At 42.5% G+C, this 20531-nt stretch overlaps 2 long non-coding RNA genes across 2 annotated transcripts; one reads left to right on the forward strand and one right to left on the reverse strand.

The window, feature by feature from the left end:
- Nucleotides 1–592: 592 nt before the first annotated feature.
- Nucleotides 593–13155, reverse strand: LOC118498135. Its single transcript, XR_004900657.1, has 3 exons — nucleotides 13145–13155; nucleotides 8553–8560; nucleotides 593–775 (listed from the first exon to the last, which is right to left on the reverse strand). It is a non-coding gene; the product is annotated as an uncharacterized LOC118498135 (long non-coding RNA).
- On the forward strand, nucleotides 10123–11288 carry LOC118498134. The gene is made up of 3 exons (XR_004900656.1): nucleotides 10123–10200; nucleotides 10381–10382; nucleotides 11132–11288. It is a non-coding gene; the product is annotated as an uncharacterized LOC118498134 (long non-coding RNA).
- Nucleotides 13156–20531: the final 7376 nt, after the last annotated feature.

Genomic DNA, 20531 nt, shown 5'->3' on the forward strand with positions numbered 1-20531 from the left:
TGTGTTCCTCTTGGATCCAACTTCTTTGGGACTCTCTGAGCTTCCTGGATTTCCTGGCAGTCTATTTCTTTTGCCAGATTGGGTAAGTTCTCCTTTATTATTTGTTGAAATAACTTTTCCACTTGTTGCTCTTCCTCTTCTCCTTCTGGTATCCCTATAATTCAGATGTTGGAATGTTTAAGGATGTCCTGGAGGTTCCTAAGCCTCTTCTCTTTTTTAAAAAAAATTCTTTTCTGTTTGATTGTTTCTTTCTTCCTTCTGGTTCTCTCCATTGATTTGAGTCCCAGTTTCCTCCCATCACTATTGGTTCCCTGTGCATTTTCCTTTATTTCACTTAGCATAGCCTTCCTTTTTTCATTTAATTTGTGACCAAATTCAACCAATTCTGTGAGCATCCTGATCACCAGTGCTTTGAACTGTGCATCTGATAGGTTAGCTATCTCTTTGTCACTTAGTTGTCTTTTTTCTGGGGCTTTGATCTATTCTTTCATTTGGGACTTTTTTTTTTTTTGTCTTGACATGCCTGTTACGTAGTAAGGGGCGGAACCTTAGGTGCTTACCCATGCTGAGTAACCCACATCGCTGTGTTGTGACACTATATGTCAGGGAGGGGTCTGAGAGGGAACAATGGTGCTTGCTCCACTCTCTTCCAGATTCAGTCACTTCATCTGCTTTCCCCAAGCAACCTGGGTCCTTTGGGTGCTGATTTCCAGGTGGGTGGGCCTGTGTATGTTCTAGGACCCTGTGGGTCTCTCCAACAAACTCTCCTGTGAGGCTGGGAGTCTCTCCTATCACCTCAACCCCCACAGGTGTTTTCAATCGGTGTTTTGAGGTTTTATTTCCTGGTGCTGGGGACCTGGGTTGTGCAGTTTGTGTCGCTCCCCAGTTTTGCCTTGTTTATCTGTGCGTGAATGTGGGACCACCTGATCTGCCAGCTGCCTTGTGTGCCGCACCCCTCTATGATCCACCACCTTGCTGGGTGCACCTGCTGCCACCCCGAGCACCTAGAGTTCATCAGCTACCACTTTTTTTGCTGCAACTCCTCTTAGTCCTTCCACCCAACTCCATCCCTCCTACCAGTCTAGATGAATGTGTCTACTTTAATCTTTGGTTGTCGGACTTCCATACAGTTCAATTTTTTTGTCAGTACTGGTTGTTTTCTTGTTTTTAAATTTTTGTTGTCTTTTTTCTGGTTGTGCAAGAAGGCACAGTGTTTCTACCTACTCCTGCATCTTGGCTGGAAGTCCTCCAGTTTTCAATTTCTTGCTGTTGCTCTTCTCCTTCTGAGACCCCTATAATTTGGATATTGGAATGTTTCAGGTTCTCCCAGAGATTCCTCATCCTCTCTTCTTCTTCTTCTTCTTTTTTTTTTGATTTTGTTTCTTTGTTCTGATCCAGTTGGATATTTATTTCTTCCTTTTCTTCCAAGTCATTGATTTGAATCCTGATTTCCTCTTGTCACTGTTGGTTCCTGAATATTTTGCTTTATTTCAATTTGGGTATCTTTCATTTGTTCTTTTATTTTTTGACCAAGCTCAATCAGTTCTGTGAGCATTTTGATTACCAGGGCTTTAAATTCTCCCTTAGTTAGGTCGGCTATGTCCTCATCATTTAGTTCTGAGGTTTTGCTGTGTTCTTTCATTTGGGCCATATTTCTTTGTCTTGGAGCACTGGGTAAATTGTAAGAGGCAGGGCCTTAGGTATTCACCTGGGCAGGGCAACCCTCCTTGCTGTGCTGCCTGTGGGGGAGGGGCCAGAGAGGGAGCAATGCAGCTCTCCTGCTCATCTCTAGTGCACTTTCCAACAGACTCTTGAGTCAGACTGGAAGTACCTCCCACCACAGCAACCCCAGACATAGCCCACAGTCAGCTCTGAGTCTCAGTTTTCCCCTGAAGTCAGTCCTTCCCATGCAGTTCCGCCAAGCTAGGTAGTCAGCCCTACCCCTCAGCCACCTCACTGCGGTTTTTGAGTTGCCAACCCTGTGGGGTTTGCCTTATCTGTATGGTTGTTCTGGTTGATTTTTTTTTTAATTCCTTGGTTGTCCAAGTTCCATCCAGTTTGATTTTCTGGTGCTTCTGGTTGTTTATTGATTTTAGGTTTGTTGTTATCCTCCTTTTGGTTGTGAGAGGAAGCAAAGGGTTTGTACCTATGCCTCCATCTTGACCAGAACTCTAGCCTCAAACTTTATCTGGTGACTCCTAGCCTGCCCTTGTGTCACATGGTGGCTGTAGCAGTTTTATGCTCCTCATCCCTCAGTTTAACTGGAAACAAAGAGCTTCTTTCCCCTTATAGAAACAGAAAACCTGGTCTCAGAATCATTTGACAGATTTGAGACATGTGCTTAAATCCTGAATAAATCACTTCCTACCATCCCTGGAACTGAAGGGGAAGTGAAACCCACCCAAACTGTCACAGGTGGGCACAGGTAAACTGAGATACATAAGCGGGGTCAGAGTACCCAGAATATCCAGCAATCCTCCCTGACGGTCTTCCACCAGCGGCATATTTTGATCCACTACGCTCTCTTTACTAGCAAGAAACAGGATCTGAGGGTGCAGATGGAGTGAAAGCGAAATTGAAACTGGTTTCGTGATTGCGGCACTTGTGGTGGGAGGGATTTTAACTTATTTGTTGAGGAATTTCTTTAAAGATTTCTAAAAATTCTCAACCATGGGGAACAGGCTCTCTAAGGAACAGGAGCAATGTTTTAGGCTAATTCAGAAGCTTTTTAAGGCTGCTGAATGTCTCCCAGATAAGGGATTATTACATTTGGAAGTGTGGGAAAAAGTAGGGCAGAGAAGCACTCATAATCAAGAAAGCTTAGACAAAAAGAGAAGGAATCTATGGAATGGCAGTGGCAGCAACTCTGGACACCAGCCAGGCTCTTCCCATGGGTCACTCCAGCTGCGGCAGGCATCACAGCCATGCCTGGTAAGCACTGGTGCATGCATGCTCACAGCACAGCAGGGCCAGATCTCTCCACTGGGGACAGGCAGCAGCGGTGGAATGGGTGTTGGTCCTCCTCACCTCCCCTCCTCCCTGTGCACTTGGCAGCAACCTTTCCCCTAACCCAGCACCTAGCACAGGTCCCAACCTGCTGGGTCAGTCCCTGGGGCTGAGGTTCTGCACAGCACCTTGCCTGGGCCAGTGTTCCCCAGCAGACTTAGAATTGGCACAGAACAGACAGCACATCATGGAGGGGGGTTCCAGCAGGTCATCTCTGAGGTAAGGGACAGCAGCCCCTGCACTTTGGGAGGATGCGGGCATGTTTAATTTCCAGAAAGGGATTTCTATTTTGTTTGCATTTCTATATCTGGGATAGGAGGTATTTCTCAGCCCTGCAAAAGTATGTGGACTCTTAAATATTTTGGTCCAGATGGGCAAGTTGGATGAATTCAGCCTTACATCCTTCTTGCCTTTCTTAACATCTGGGGCAGGGACCTCCTCACTCTGTGTGGAATACAAATCACCCTGCCACCTATTCCTTAGGGGCCACTATCCAGATTCAGTCCTAAATTCTCCTAGATCCTTAAGTGATTAGGGTAGACAGGAATTAGATTTAGTTAACCAATACCTTTTTTTCAGGCAGCTCACTAAGGTAAAACAACAATTACCTGTCAGACTTTTTTGCTTCCCCACACAGAGGATGCCTACTGGCTTAATAGGACAGTTGTCACCTAATTTAGAAATAATTGAATGGTTATTTTTATTCCATCAACCCCAGCTCACTATTACTACCTATATTACTGCGCTATGTTGATATGTACTCTGGCTAGCAGTGTCCATGGTGTTGTGGATGAGACAAAACAAATTCACATGAACTACCAAAGTCCTGTGGAGAAAAAGGGATGGCATGACCAATTTTTCAAGGGGAGAGGATCTTGACCCTTTAACATGACCACTGGCCTGCAGTGATCATGTAACGCTGAAGATGGCTCGTTGAAACATGAGAAAAACATACACAGAGACAACAGGGTCCTGTGGGGAAATAGGAACGAAATGGCCATTCTCTCTAGTGGAGAGTGTGCTGAGCCCCCACCTGAGAAGGCTTTTTATTAAGAATACAGACTCAGTTTCTGGATTCACAGTCTGGCAGCAAAGATCAAAAGGAATAGGTAACTTTCAAAGGTGCTGACAGAACTCCCACAGGGATTCTGGGCAAAGTTTGGGGTTTTATCACTTAAAAGGACTACAGGACCTAAAAGCTAGTTTTGTTTCCTGCTTATGCTTTCACATTCTAATTTAATAACATCCTCCAGCAAGCAGATCTCACAGGATCTTGCATACCCTATTTCCCAGGCCTGATTATCCCAGAGGTCTGCCAACTCTGGTCTGGACTGCACTGCCCCTATTATTTCCACAGGCCTGAGTTGGGAAGAGGAGATAAAGGCAACCAGGAGACTTGGATTTCTCACAGCTAAAAACAAGGACTCAGGCTTTGACAAGGCCAAGGGGCTAGGGGTTGATGTCCATCACCTCTTCATTTCCACAGCCTCAAGTCTCTCCCCTGAGGCCTCCTCGTGATCATGCCTGTCTTAGGCGATTCCCCCCATGGGAAATCTTACCCGTCATTGGCTAACTGATCAAGCATAGGCGGCCAGGCACAGAACAGGCAGCATTCATGCCAGGGAAATAAGTTTTGTCTTGTTAGTGGCTCCCGGTTCAGAGGTCTCTCACTCAGCCTAAGTCACGGGGGGTTACAGTTTCCTGAGACCAGGCAGGGCAGACTCCAACAACCCTTGCCTTGACAAACTTTTATTGGCTTTCTAAGAGTATACACCAAAGAAGGTTCTCATCCATTATGCTTAGGTTTGCTTTTAGGTGATTACTTTTTACAGATAACAAAGGAAAGAATGTTACTGATAACTTCTTACAGATTAACAAGGAAAAAATGTTGCAAATGCAAGGGAACAATAAGAGAAATTAGTCTGATTACACTTCAGTCCTTGGAAGAATTAGCACAGCCTTTAGGAAGTTACTTTAAAGATATGCAGTAAGCATCTTCTGCTTCAACTCAGGGTGAGGGAGTTTTAGCAAAAGCAAGCCTCAAAGCAGCCTAAGTATCACACAGGCCTGGTTTCCCATGAGAAAGTGGATCCATGGGTTTGGCATCCTGCATGCCGACACACACCTATGGGCTTTCCAACAGGGCTGGGCTACATTTGCCATTGCCAGGCAGTTTGGTTCCCTATACTATGTCAGCTTATTATCAAAGGCCGTGATAGAGTAACTCAACTTTTTGGCCATGACTCAGCTGTTACACATGTTTCACTCACCCAAGTGTATCTACAACAACTTTATAGTCAATCTTTAGAATTTTAGTGTGCAGTTGCTGATATTCTAGAGGATCTTAATATTCATTTACCTTCTGATAAACTTCTCCAAAACCTCCCCACTCTTAATATCCACATAGGGGAAAAATTCAGTGCCACTCCTATTCATAAAGCTAGAACCATCTTTTTTGGTGGCTGGGGAAAAACAGGTAAAGCTGCTATCACCTGGAAAGAAGGAGATAAGTGGAAACATTTTATTTCCAGATGGCACTCTTCCACACAGTGGGCAGAAATTTCAGGGGCTATTCTTGCCCTCCAGCATTGGCCCAAATAGCCTCTTCACTTAGTTTGTGACTCTAGTTATACTGTATATACACTCCTTCATATAGATCAGGCTCTATTAAAAGGGTCTGTTGAGCCTCAGTTACTGTCTATTTCTAACCCTGCAAAGTCTCTTAGATAAAAGGAAGCATCCCTTATTTGTTACCCATATCCAATCTCATTTGGGCTTGCCCAGATCTATGACAGATGCCATTGTCAGCCTAGCAGATACCTTTCAATCTGTAGTAATATATCATCAATTTATTCACCAAAATAGTCAGGACCTACGTAAAGAATTTAGTATTCCATGGGTCCAAGCAAAACAGACTATCAGAAAATGTCCAGATTGTCAAGCACTTTTGAAAGTTCCCCCTAGTCTTGGCATTAACCCTAGAGGGTTGCAAACTCAAATGATTTGGCAAATGGATGTTATTCTCTCTCTTCATTCCATAATATACCCCTTAAGTCAAACATTTGGCAATCTATTCGAGATTAAGTTTTAAAAGACTTGTTATGCTTATTTTGAAATGTTATGTGGATTATGAATGTTGTAGAAAGTTCAAGTAAGTCACAGATGGCCTGTAAGGAAAGAATTAAGAAAGTGAAGGAAAGTGTAGGATTGTGGAGGATGAGGGTAAGAAGGAATAGAGGAAAAAGATAGATACCACATTCATGTTTGGCATGGACAATAGAAATAGAAAGGAAATAAGAGGAATAATAAGTATCCAAGTGTTTGAAACACTACACATTCTAGACCTAGGAACTACCAGGTACTGAAAATAATAGGGTAATTAACTCCCTGCTCAAACTCATTGCAGCTTGCAAAAACAGCAGGGGGCCTGTCTTTCCAAGCAGACACTTACTCAGGTGTTCTATAGGCCCCTCCCATCACTGGGGAATCAGCAAAGAATGTTAGATCTCATTGGCTCGAGGCCTCCAGCCACCTAGGCTGTCCACAAGAAATCAAGACTGATAATGGCCCAGGATATATTACATAAGCCACTCAGGCTTTCTTAGAAAAATGGGGAATTCGGTATAAAACAGATAACCCCTATCTTATAACCCTACAGGGCAGGCAACTGTTGAAAGAGCTCACCAAACCTTTAAAACATTATTAAATAAACAAAAAAAGGGGGAGTCAGGAAACATCCCCCAGGAATTTAACCATGCTAGCAATATATACATACAATTTTTTTGAATTGTGATGATAATCTGAAGTCACCCATAGATAAACACTTTGTACAAAACAGGCCTATAGGCCCATACCCTTTAGTCTTATACAAAGACCCATTAGGGGAAGGAAAATGGGAAGGCCTAGTTGAGCTATTAACTTGGGGAAGAGAGTATGCTTGTGTTTCCTCTCCAGAAGGACCTTTGGAGCTGGCATTGAAGAGGGTAAAGCCATATCACAGAAAGACTTCCCTGGTGGTGACCCACATCCACTCCACTGGACTCTCCCAATCCAGACTTCTCTAGGCTGTGTGTCACCCCCCTGAAGTGGAATTCCAGTCAGCATTCCTGAGCAGATACTCACCATAACCTCTACAGTAAGTTCTCTACCAATCTCAAAGGACAAATTGATCAGGTCTAGCTTGAGCTCCACCAGCAGCTCAGTGACATCAAACACCTTACTGAACAGAAGGTGTTCTAGTATAATCCAGTATAATCTACAATGGCTGAACCCTAAGAATTGGTTTGATGGACTGAATTTACGAGTTTGGGTCATGGCAGCCCTTGGGTGCCTCCTTGTCTTAATCCTTATTTGTGCTTTACAATGTATATGGAGGTTGTTTTCTTGAGATCACATTCAGGAGCAGCAAATAGTAGGTTTCACAGGCTTAACAACTACAATTGATTTCACAAACAAAAAAGGGGGAAATGTTTGGAACTGCCCTGCCTGGTTTCAGAAGCTGTAACCCCCCATGGCTAAGGCTGAGTGAGAGACCTTGGGATCATAAGCCATTAAGGAGACAAAGCTTGTCTTCCTTGTAGGAGCACCACCTCTGCCTCCTTTAACTTCACCCTGTTTGGCCCCTGGTAGATGACTGGTTAGCCAATGACCCATAAGATTCCTCAAGGGAGGGATGACCTAAGACAGGCATGGTCACGAAGGTGCCCTCAGGGAAGGACTTTGGAGGGGCTATAGAAAAAGGGGGTGATGGATCCTTGCCCCTCGGCTTTGACATAGCCTGAGTCCTCATTCTGTCTGTAAGAAGTCTCCTAATCTCTTGACTGCCTTACTTCCCCTGCCTGACTTAAGCCTGAAACAATGACAGAGGGTGGTGCAGCCCTGTGCTGGAAAGAGCAGGTTCCCTGGGGCAATCAGGGCTAAGAAGGAATGCATAAAATCCTGTGAAACCTGCTTTGCTAAGAACACCCTCAATTTAAATGATAAGGATTCAAATTTGTTTCCCAAAGTTTTATAGCCCTTTAGCTAACTGACCCTGACTCAGAATAAGCCTTCTTAGTTCTTTAAATGTTATCTATTGCTTGACAATAGATAACTGCCTGACAATGACTGATGAGCTTTACTTGTATTCCTATGCATATTAAACCCAATAAAAGCCCACAAAAACTAGCCAGGAAAGGTCTGCCCTATAAAAATAGAATCCCTCCAGCCCATGAGATCAATCTCTGCTCAGAGTTGGCCCGCTCCCATGTTCTTTGGAGTGTACTATCGCTTAATAAATCTGCTCTCTCTCTTTATGCTATAAACTCTGTGTGTTCAGTTCAATTCTTTGTCTGCAATCATGAAGAACCTGGTTACCTGTGCCCACCTGTGACAGTTTTTGGCAAGCCAGCTAGGAGAAGATGCTGGAGTGGTAAGCCCCCTTTGCTGCTTTGACACCCAGGGATGCCCCTTTCCATTGCCACCTATTCCATTTTGGTGAGTCTGATGTTCCCTGATGGAAGGTTGGATTCTAAATTGTGGGCATGGGTTGGGCAGTTAAAAGCCACAAGGGCACCTTCCACTTGAAGACACCCATGATAGGATAACCTGGGTGAGGAATGGGGTTAGCCTTAGCCCCCACCAGGTGCAAGAAAATGTCCGCACACAGATCGGGCACACTGTGAAAGCCACAAGACACTGCCTCACCCCATGGCCGCTCCCTCATAGGCATAGTTTGACCTTCCACATGGGATATCAGTCACCACCTCACCTGAGCTATGACTTCCTTTTGCAGTCTCCTCATCAGGCCAACAGATAGTCTTTTATGCTTGTCCTTCCCAGCTGACTTTTGGCCTTTATACCTGTACTTGTACTCCACTTGCCTTTTGTGTAGGAAGGGTTCCTGCTGTCTTTGTACCCAGAATATCTATCTCAGGGTCACTAATAGTCCCATAGCTAAGTATAGTTGCATGAATGTGTCACTCCCATCTTTGGCATGTATATACTATCATTGTAAGCAGCAATACTGCAGACCACAACTGCTTAACTGGCACCTGCTGGTCATTTGTTACTGGAATGGCCATGTGGAGCCACTCTTACCCAATTAATTGAATTTGGAATTCTAAGGTGGTTTACTTGCCCCTATAGGGGTATTTTAATTTCCCCTCTCAGTCCATCATCCCTCTATGAGATCCACCTCCAGTATGAAAGGGGGTGCTTTAGAAGCTTGAGGTCCCTTCTGGGGAAATTTCAGACTCAGGTACAATTTCTTAAAGCTCTGGAAAATTAGATAGAATATCTGAGGGTCTTCTTTGTGATTTGGAAGAGCCATTTTATAATAAGATCATCTTGGTGGTTTATGGGGCCAGAAACTATTTTACTAGTGAGACACTTCCTTTGCCCCAGACCTGAAGGCTTACAGGAAAATGAGGGTCTCTGTAGGTGGAGAATACAGAAATGGAAATGTACTCAGACCACCAGGGTAGAGCAGTGGGTCTGGGGTTGTTAGGATTATAGGCAATTGCTCAAGAGTGCTGGACTTGTTCCTTCCCAATAGTTCTTTGCAGCCTGGACACTCAGTAAGACCATGAATTATGCAAATGGTGTCCAGGGAACTCAAAACCTTTGAATTAAACAAAAAAGAAGAGAAACAGAAATAGACTGTGGTGATCCTCTCTAGTCTTTTAGATTTCTGTCTGCTGAAGATCACTGATGATCTTTCCATAGATGTCTGGTAGGTGGGTGGGATCCTAGGGGATGCTCTGTGGCTCACTAGGAAAGCTCCCAAGGCAAGCAAAGAGGGATGCATCTAGATTGCAAAGGAGTATTTTTGTGTTTTTTTTCCCTTCTCTTTAGGATCACCACAGTTGAGATGGGAACCACACTTTCCATCCCTTCCAAATCACCATTGGGTTGCATTCCTAGCAATTGGGAAAATTTGACCCTAAAAATTTAAAAAGGAAGAGATTAGTTTTCTTTTGTAACACTGTTTGGCCCCAATATATATTAGAGGATGGAGAAATATGGCCTACAAATGGGAACAGGAATTATAATACTATCCCACAGTTAGATCTATTCTGCTGGAAGGAAGGCAAACAGTCTGGAATTCCTTATGTGCAGGTATTTATGGTATTTATGGATCTGTACCCAAATCCCTCATTTTGCTCCAGCTCCACCCTGACAGAACCTACAGACCCAAGTGTTGATCAATTAGAAGTTACCCTCCTTAGGGTAACTTCTTAGGTTCCCCACCTCTCTCTCAAGGGAGATTAAGGGGACCCCAGAGTTCTGAAGTCTCTGTCCTACCTTAAAGGGAGTGACCTCTCCACCATCTTATGCTATGAACAACCTAAAGCTACTGGCTGAGGAAAAACTCAGCCCCAAAGGACATACTAGGAGTGACGCTCCTTATCTCCCTACCACTCCTACTCTTGAGGGAGGTAGCAGGCACAGAAGGCACTATGGGTACAAGTGCCCTTCTCTATAACTGATTTACAACAATGTAAAGACAGGCTAGGGAGTTTTTCAGAGAATCTTTCACGTTTCACTAGTAATTTCCAGACTCGTACTTTAGCTTTTAGTATGCCATGGAGGGATTTGTACATAATTCTGACCACCTGCTGTTTCGCAGATGAGAAACAGTGGATCTGGGAGGAGGCCTGTAAATATGCAGACCAGCTGCATACCCAGAACCCCTAGGCTCTTTAAGCTGAGCCTGCATGTATGTTGGGGACTGGCCAGCAAGCCATGTGGGTGGGCTGCCATTTTGGGTAAAATGGATGATGAGCCACATGAGTGCCCCACCATGGAGGATAGATTCAAGCATGCATGTTGCCGTCTTGGATGACCCAGTGTGCATGGGCACTGCCATCTTGGATGATGGGTCATCTGAGAGTCCCATCATCTTGGAACTGGGCAAGGTGGTGGGCTAAGGGTTCTCTTTAGATTATGTACTGTGTGTTTCTGCTGTGTGGGCACTGAACCACTCAGGTTCTCCATGCAACTGGTTCTGATAGGGATGGGTCTGGTTCTGAAGGTCATGAACTGGGGTCCAAGGGTGACCATCTGATTTATAGGGGGTTTGCAAGGTCTAAGCTTCAGAAAGCTGCAGGATGTCCCTGACAATCTAGGGACTTTTAGTGGAAAGTGCCTATAGTGCTAGGGACTTTTAGCTGCCAGATACTGAGTTTAAGTATAGTCCTTCCCAGTGTGGGAAAGGAAGAGGGATTAAAAGTGAATTATGGTTAAATCTAGATGGGTAAAAAAGGCTGTAGAAGGTTTCTGAATGTCTGCAGACATTCTGTGGGAAGAATGTCTGTGGGAAGAAACATTCTGAATGTTTGCAGAAGGTCTGTGGGAAGCTGTAAAGATAAATGGAAATGTGAAAGTTTTGGAAAGAAATTATGTGGTGTTAGTAATGGCAGGTATAAGACATGGAGTTACAATATTGGTAGATATCAGAAGGAAAAGGATTTTCCTTCATGCTTTGTAATTTTCTCCCTACCTGATACCTCCAGAACTTGGCATTCTGAAGGAGCGAGGGGTGACATAAGATTTCTTTGCATAAAGCCAATAAGACCAGTCATTGGTGATGGTTGTGTTAACCAAGATTTTGACTGGAATGTCACACCTGAAGGAGGCATGTCTGGATTCTGGTCATCACCACAAAGCCCTGAGGAACTGGGATTGACTTATGAAGCTAGCAAAAGCCCAGCAGAAAGAGCCTGGTACCTTAATGGGTTGTACGGTTCATGGAAGTCTTTCCAGGGAAGGAATGAAGGTTGCTTTCCTGAAAGGTGGCTAAAAAAGGAAACTGCAGGCACAATGGAAACCTCAAGGACTTGAGTGAAACAACTGGTGCAGGTGAAGCCAGATGGCAGATGTGTGGCTCTCCTTCTGTGCCACAAGGGGTGGACCAAAAAGTCAATCTAAAGGTTCCCCATGTGAGTTCCAGCAAAGCGGACTTAAAGATCATAGGTGATCCAGGCTGCTCTTGGTGTGTTTATGCAAATGAACAGGCAAAATTAAAAGCTGGACTCAATGTAGTCCCTTCAGTGACAATGAGGGTGATTTTTTAAGGAGAAAAATCATGGTTCAAGGAAAATCACAATGCTTAGTATTGGACATCGGAATGGTGCAGCTAATTGTCTTGAAAGTTTGGTTTCATTTGAAAGTTGAAACTGGTTTGTAATATCACCAAAAATGTTCAATTCTCAGGCACAAAGGACCTGTCAAATTGCCATTGTTAAATGTCATTGCAGCAAAGGCCTTGCAACTGGATGTCTTCCCAAAAGACAGTCTCACAGGCAGAGACTGGCTTGGAAATTGTTTTGTGAATTAACATTTGTGTTCTTCCTCCTGTTTTCATAGGGTGTATGCCCATGACCTCATTACCTAAGTAACTGGTTGCAATATAGACCTCACTTGAGGAGCCCATCTTCATCATCACCCCCTGAGACTCAATGGTTTGGCTGAACTAAGTGGTTGGGTTAGTGAAAGGTTGGGGCAGTCTGTGGGCTTCACTTTAGAACTGATTTTCCCTTTTCTGTCCTAATTGCTTGGACAGAAAAGGCCCAGGAATCTGAAAGGCAGGAAACCCTAAAATATTCCCCTTAGCCTGAGCTAAGTATGGTGGGAAAAAAGGGCTTTGGATAGGTGTAACATGGCTTATACACCTTCCTCCAGACAAGTCATTCTTTACCTAAGTCCCTGCCTTCATCATTTAGTGGTCATGATTTCATTGTGCCTCCGACTCTCTTGCCAAATCTGTCTCCTCTAGAATACGACAAGGATGCCAAATGTCCATTAATGCCAGCTTTTGGACATCGAGCCTGCAAGTTCCCGATGACAGCCCAGTGACTTGGATTCTGTAAGGTCCTCCCCCTTACAGGAAGGACACCCTCTATGCTGCCCCCCACTCTTTCAGGAAACCCCTGGCCCAAGGGGAGGTAAGATAATATCCATGTCCAGCCAGAAGTAGCTTCAAGAAGATGAGACTTTTGCCCATTGTCCTTTATATGATTATAAAGGGGTTGTATATCTGAAAGGGGGATTTTAAAGAGGGTGCAGCCAGGGGGCCCCCAAAGGCAGGATTTGTAATGGGGTCCAGAACTCAGGGTGTCCAAGAAATATTAAAAATATGGGATATCCTCACCCCCACAAGTCTGAACTGGGGGATGGGACACATGGAGCGGGACCATTGAGTTGTTTTGCATAGCAACAGTTTTACAGACAACCTCTAGAATAGTCATTTAACATATCTATAACCTTTAACTGGTTTCATAGATAAGTTAAATTGTTGTGGCCATGCTTTGAGTCAGGGAAATGGGAGTGACTTCCACCCAGGATGTAACTGGGGGCAACCCCCTGGTTACAGAGCCTGTGTAAGAACTTGGAGATGATTGGCTCCACAGCACAGGGCCACGCCTGTCCGGACTTACTATGGCAGCCCAGAAAAGCTGGAAAAATACAGGAATGCTGGCAAGTATAGCTGATTGTGGGAGGAGTCGGAAATGGGGCTGCAGAGGAAGATTGGCGCTGGGATTTAAACCCAAGTGTGGCAGCCATGATGAGAAGCACCACACAGCTTTGGCAGAGAGGAACCATTTGACTTTAGCAGGGGGGAACCATGTGGCTTTGGGTATCCCTTTGTCACACAGCTTAGGAAGCCAGAAAGCAAGATGTAGCAGCAATGTAGATCTCTCTTAGAAGTTTGGAAGACTGCAGGAGAGACTCTGTGGGAAAGAAAGGGGTGAAAGGACTCTTGCTAGTGGGCCATGAGTAGGTGCCACTCAGGTTTGGATTAGGAACTGGAGATCCTGGCGACACAGCTGATGGTTCTAGGAACTGAGGGAGGCTTACCAGCCCAGCACATATTACTGGGAAGAACCAGGGGCAACCTGAGTCACAGACTTCCATTTCTTTTCCTGAGATATGGTACCCTAGACCAGGCAAAGGGGTGAAGTAAGGACTGCATGTGTTTGTGGATGTCTTAAGGGACATTGGGATTTTAATGAAGACATTAAGTCATTAATCTTAAGTCTGTATAACTTTTGAATAAATAATTCCTTTCCTTTTCACCTATCTCTGACATGGAGAGCTATAATTCCCTGGTGGTGGGCAAGGCAAACCTAGTAGAGAGGGACCCTAGGAGAAGGGGGGTTCCATTCAGTAACATTGTGTGACCCTTCTCCATTGGCCAATCAGAGAAAATCATGGGAGACCACATGTGCAGAAGCTTTAAAGCTAGCCAGGAGGATCCACCCTATAAGAATAGAATCCCTCCAGCCCATGAGGTCAATCTTTGCTTGGAGTTGGCCTGCTCCCATGTTCTCTGATATAAACTCTGGGTTGTTTGGTTCAATTCTTTGTCCCGATCACCAAGGACCTGGTTACCTGTGCCCACCTGTGACAAAACCACTTGAGCTACAGAAGTGCAGGCAATTCTTCAAAGGAGATTCAGGGAGCTGTTTTTACTTAAAATGAAAATATAAATGGATGAGGGAGAAACAACAGATGTCTTCCCTGCCTTTCTCCCATCTTTCCTTCCCTCCTTAATCAATTTCCAACAAGCATTGTCAGTGACTCATGCTAAAATTGCTGACCTGGCAGAAGGAGGGGGGCTTAACACTCTACAACTCTTACAACTAACAGGTATGTCTATATTTTATATCTTTGTTATTTTTGTTTAAACATTTTTATTGGCTCCTTATTGTGCACAAAAAATATTTACAATATCAATGTTCAATGGTCTACTACTTTGGTATTCCACGCTGTTTCAAAAATCCTGGAATCCTAGTATTTCTGCTCGTGTAAGACAGTTATTTTGGAGTTAAAAAAAAAAAACCTGAATTGTTTATGTCTTGAGACATACCAGATGCATGCTTCATTAAAATTTTGAATCAGGACTTCTGGCCAAGATGAAGGCGTAGGTGGACACACTGTACTTCCTCACACAACCAAAAATAAGGACAACAAAAATTTAGAAACAAGAAAACAACTAGAGCAGACAGAAAACTGAACTGTATGGAAGTCCTGACAACCATTCATCCAGGCCGGTAAGAGGGGCAGAGTCAGCAGCTGGTGGAGAGGGGTTGCAGCAGGAAAAAGTGGTGACTGGCAGACCCAGGCACACAGGGCGCAGGTGGAAGCTAGCAGACCCTGGTGGCAGACCCCAGGCAAGGGCACTGAAAGGTAACAAGCAGACCCAGTAAGGCATGCAAGGCAGCTGGCTGTCTGTAGTCACACATTCACATGCAGATAAACCAGGTGAAAACGGGCAGCAAGACAGTTTGCACAACCCAGGGCCCCAGTGCAGGGAAATAAAGCCTAAAAGCACTGATTGAAAACACTTGTGGAGGTTGAGGTGCCAGGAGAGACTCCCAGCCTCACAGGAGAGTTCGTTGGAGAGACCCACAGGGTCCTAGAATGTACACAAGCCCACCCACCCGGGAACCAACACCAGAAGGGCCCAGTTTTCTTGTGGGAAGCAGCAGAGGGGACTGAAATCTGACAGAGAGCAGAGAAAGTGCCATTGTTCCCTCTCTGACCCCACCTCCAAATACAGTGTCACAACCCAACAACTGGGTTGCCCAGCCCTGGTGAACACCTAAGGCTCCATCCCTCACTACGTAACAGGTGCAACCAGAACACCCCCCACCAAAAAATTGGCTCAAACAGAAGAACAGATAAAAGCTCCAGAGCCAATAATTTTAAGTGACCAAGAGATAGTCAACCTGTCAGATGCACAGTTCAAAGTACTGGTGACCAGGATGCTCACAGAATTGGTTGATTTTGGTCACAAGTTAGATGAAAAAATGAAAACTGCACTAAGTGAAATGAAGAAAAATGCACAGGGAACCAATAGTGATGGAAAAATAAAACAACTGGGACTCAAATCAATGGAGTGGACCAGAAGGAAGAAAAAAACATACAATCAGAAAAGAATGAAGAAACAAGACTTCAAAAAAATGAGGAGAGGCTTAGGAACCTCCAGGACATCTTTAAATGTTCCAACATCTGAATTATAGGGATACCAGAAGGAGAAGAGGAAGAGCAACAAGTGGAAAAGTTATTTCAACAAATAATAAAGGAGAACTTACCCAATATGGCAAAGGAAATAGCCTTCCAGGACGTCCAGGAAGCTCAGAGAGTCCCAAAGAAGTTGGACCCAAGGAGGAACACACCAAGGCACATCATAATTACCTTATCCAAGATTAAAATGAAGGAGAGATTCTAGAAGCAGCAAGAGATAAGGAGACAGTCACCTACAAAGGAGTTCCCATCAGACTGTCAGCTGATTTCTAAAAAAAAGACCTTACATACAAGAAGGAGCTGGAAAGAAGTATTCCAAGTCATGAAAGGCAAGGACCTACATCCAAGATGGCTCTATCCAGCAAAGCCTTCATTTATAATGGAGGGGTGGGTCGAGTGCTTCCCAGATAATGTCAAGTGAAAGGAGTTCATCATCACCAAGCCCTTATTTTATGAAATGTTAAAGGGACTTACCTAAGAAAAAGAAGATAAAAAATATGAACAGTAAAAGACAGCAAACTCACAGTTATTAACAACCACACCTAAAACAAAAGCAAACTAAGGAAACAACTAGAACAGGAACAGAACCACAGAAATGGAGATCACGTGGAGGGATAGCAACAGGGGAGTGGGAAGAGGAGAGAGGGGGAAAGGTACAGAGAATAAGAAGCATAGATGTTAGGGAGAAAATAGACAGGGGGAGGGCAAGAATAGTATGGGAAATGTAGAAACTAAAGAACTTATGACACGTCGATATGAAGTAAAGGGGGGAATGTGTGTGGGAGGGGGTGTGCAAGGGGGGAGGGGAGTGAAGGGGGAAATGGGACAACTGTAATAGCATAATCAATAAAATATATTAAAAATAAAATTAAATTAAAATTTAAAAAATTTGAACTTGAAAAATTTGAAATATTTGAATCAAATATATGTGAACTTGTTTAGAAAGCCATCTTCTCTACTTCCATAATCCTCAAAAAAGTAGAAAATAATCACCACCAAAACAAGCTACTAATGCAAGAATAATTCTTTATTACAAAGACTTTCCAACAAATGGAATACAAATAGAACATGATTGGTGTTAATATAGTGTCTGTATTACATGTTTCATTTATATGAGTTGAGATAGGAAGATGAAGACAAATGAGAACTACTTTCTTTGAAGCTAAAAACAATATAGTTTTGTTATAAATGAAAAAAAATGCTTCCTGAAAGAAACAAAATATTACCCCCCAAATTTCCTCAGTTATGGACCAAGAGATAGTATTGTTTAAAAACAATCAGCTACAGAAAAATGTTTAAGCACAGCTTAAAGCTATCTCTTCTATTGCTTTATCATTTCCTTAACTAGGGTAAATTTAGAAAGAAGTTTTCAGCAACTGGAGAGTTTTTCACAGATCAATGATAATATCATTGATATGCTAAAATAATTTTTTAAAAGACTGTAATTTTACTTCATTTTAAACCACAATCAAACTTTATTTTATGTAGTGGTTACTTTTTAAATTTATTTATTGATTTTTGGAGAGAGAGAGGGAGAGAAAAAGAGGGACACTGATTTACCATTTCACTCATTTACTCATTTATTGGTTGATTCTTGTACATGCCCTGACTGGGGATCAAACCTGCAATTTGGCATATCAGGAAGACCCTCTCATCAACTGAAATACTTGACCAGGGCTTATGTAGTGCTTACTTTAAGCAATATTTTATTGTCATGTTAGACTGATATATTTACTATGTATCTCAGTATATTTACATTTTACTTACAGTTATGAATTATTTTTTAGAAATGTATAGGTTAATTAATTAATTTATTTATTTTCATTAATTTTTAAATTACTTTATTGTTGTTCAATTATAGTTGTCTGCATTTTCTCCACCCCACTTACCCCACCCCATCCAAACCCACCTCCCTCCCTTCCTTCCATTCTCCCCCTTCGTTTTTTCCATGTGTCCTTTATAGCAGCTCTTGAAAAACCTTCTCCCTACTGTCCCTTCCCCTCTTCCCTCTGGCTGTTGTTAAATTGTTCTTAATTTCAATGTCTCTGGTTATATTTTGTTTGCTTCTTTCTCTTGTTGATTATGTTCCAGTTAAAGGTGAGATCATATGGTATTTGTCCTTCACCGCTTAGCTTATTTCACTTAGCATAATGCTCTCCAGTTCCATCCATGCTGTAGCAAAGGGTAGGAGCTCCTTTCTCTCTGCTGGGTAGAATTCCATTCTGTAAATGTACCATAGCTTTTTGATCCACTCATTTGCTGATGGGCACTTAGGTTTCTTCCAGCACTTGGCCATTGTAAATTGTGCTGCTATGAACATTGGGGTGCATAGGTTCTTTTGGATTGGTGTTTCAGAACTCTTAGGGTATAAATTCAAGAGTGGAATTGCTGGATGAAAAGGTACTTCCATTTTTAGTTTTCTGAGGAAATTCTGTCATTGGTACTTTAATAGGGATTACATTGAATCTATAAATCATTTTGGGTAGTATGGCCATTTTGATGATATTAATTCTTCCAATCAATGAGCATGGTACATGCTTCTATTTGTTTGTGTCTTTCTTAATTTCTTTCTTCAGTGCTTATAGTGCAGGTCTCTTACCTCCTTGATTAGGTTTATTCCTAGGTACTTTATTTTTCTTGTTGCTCTATCAAGTGGTATTTTTTTCCTGATTTCTGTTTCTGATATTTCATTGTTGGTGTACCAAAATGCCTTTGATTTCTGAGTATTGACATTGTATCCTGCAGTTTTGCCAAATTCATTTATTAGGTCAAGTAGGTTTTGGTGGAGTCTATAGGATTTTGTATGTACACTATCATGTCATCTGCAAACAATGACAGTTTTACTTCCCCCTTTCCAATTTGGATGCCTCTTATTTCTTTTTCTTGTCTGCTGCTATGGCTAGGACTTCCAGTATTATGTTGAATGGGAGTGATGAAAGCGGGCATCCTTGTCTTGTTCCTGATCTTAGTGGGAAAGATTTTAGTTCATTCCCATTGAGTGTGATGTTGGCTGTAGCTCTCTCATATATGGCCTTTATTATGTTGAGGAATGCTCCCTCTATTCCCACTTTGCTGAGTGTTTTTAACATAAATGGGTGCTGTAACTTATCAAATGCTTTCTCTGTCTACTGATATGATTCTGTGATTTTTGTCTTTCCTTTTGTTTATGTGATGTATTACACTTATTGATTTGCAAATATTGTACCATCCTTGCATCCCTGGGATTAATCCCACTTGATCATGGTGTATGATCTTTTTAACATATTGCTGGATGTGATTTGCCAACAGGTTTTTGAGGATTTTAGCATCTATATTAATCAGCGATACTGGCCTGAAGTTATCTTTCTTTGTTATGTCTTTATCTGGTTTGGGGATTAGGATGATGCTGGCTTCATAAAAAGAATTTGGGAGTCTTCCATATTCTTGAAATTTTTGGAATAGTCTGTGAAGGATGGAGGTTAGCTCTTCCTTAAATGCTTTGTAAAATTCTCCTGTGAAAGTATCTGGTCCAGGGCTTTTGTGTGTCAGAAGCTTTTTGATTACTGTTTCAATTTCATTACCTGTTATTGGCCTGCTCAGGCTTTCTACTTCTTCTTCATTGAGTTTTGGAAGATTATGTTTTTCTAGAAATGTGTCCATTTCACCAAGGATTTCAAATTTCTTGGCATACAGTTCTTAGTAGTAATTTGTTACAATCCATTGTATTTCTGTAGTATCAATTTGTAATCTCTCCTCTTTCATTTCAGATTGTGTTTAATTAGGTCCTCTCTTGTTTTTCCCAATGAACCTGCTTAAATGCTTTACTATTTTATTTTTTGAAAGAACCAATTTTTGGATTTATTGATCCTCAGAATTGTACTATAAGTTTTTATGTCATTTAATTCTATAGTGCTAACCATCATATTTCACCCAACTAGCCACTTTTTAGAAAGGGTGGATAGAAGATAAGACACTTGTTGGGGGCAGGCAACAGAGTGTGATTTGGCTCTAGAAAGGAGTGAATTGTGGGAGATAGGATTATGGGGTAAAGTGAGAATAAAGGGTAGAAAATAGGTGCAGTGTGTGAGAAAATAGAACTAACCACAACTGTAATAAAGTTCAGGAAACAGTGAAGTGGGCTAAGATCTGGGAGGGGTGCTTTGTTGTATTTACAATTGTATGGAACAGTAATTCTTTACAATAGTAATGGAGCAATAATCATATGACAGAATCTATGTGATCTGGATAACAAGAATAGAAAGTATAGGACCTAGAGTAGTGTGCTAATGGGACACAAGTGAAGTGAAAAACAGCAAATTAAAAATACACTGTGAAAGAGAAAACAAGGGAAACCAGTCAAACAATGCAATTTAACCTGCCAGGCAAAGGTGACTAAACAGAAAGAAGAGAAATACAAAAATCTAATAAAATGAAAGATGTAAGAATAATGAAAAATAATAATACAAACATATAACTTTCAAGTTCTCTGGAGTTGCAAAGTTAAATTTGTGTTTGTCTCAGATGTTGAGATGCCT

The sequence above is a fragment of the Phyllostomus discolor genome, chromosome 14 (assembly GCF_004126475.2).
Source record: "Phyllostomus discolor isolate MPI-MPIP mPhyDis1 chromosome 14, mPhyDis1.pri.v3, whole genome shotgun sequence".
In the NCBI taxonomy this organism is placed as follows: domain Eukaryota; kingdom Metazoa; phylum Chordata; class Mammalia; order Chiroptera; family Phyllostomidae; genus Phyllostomus; species Phyllostomus discolor.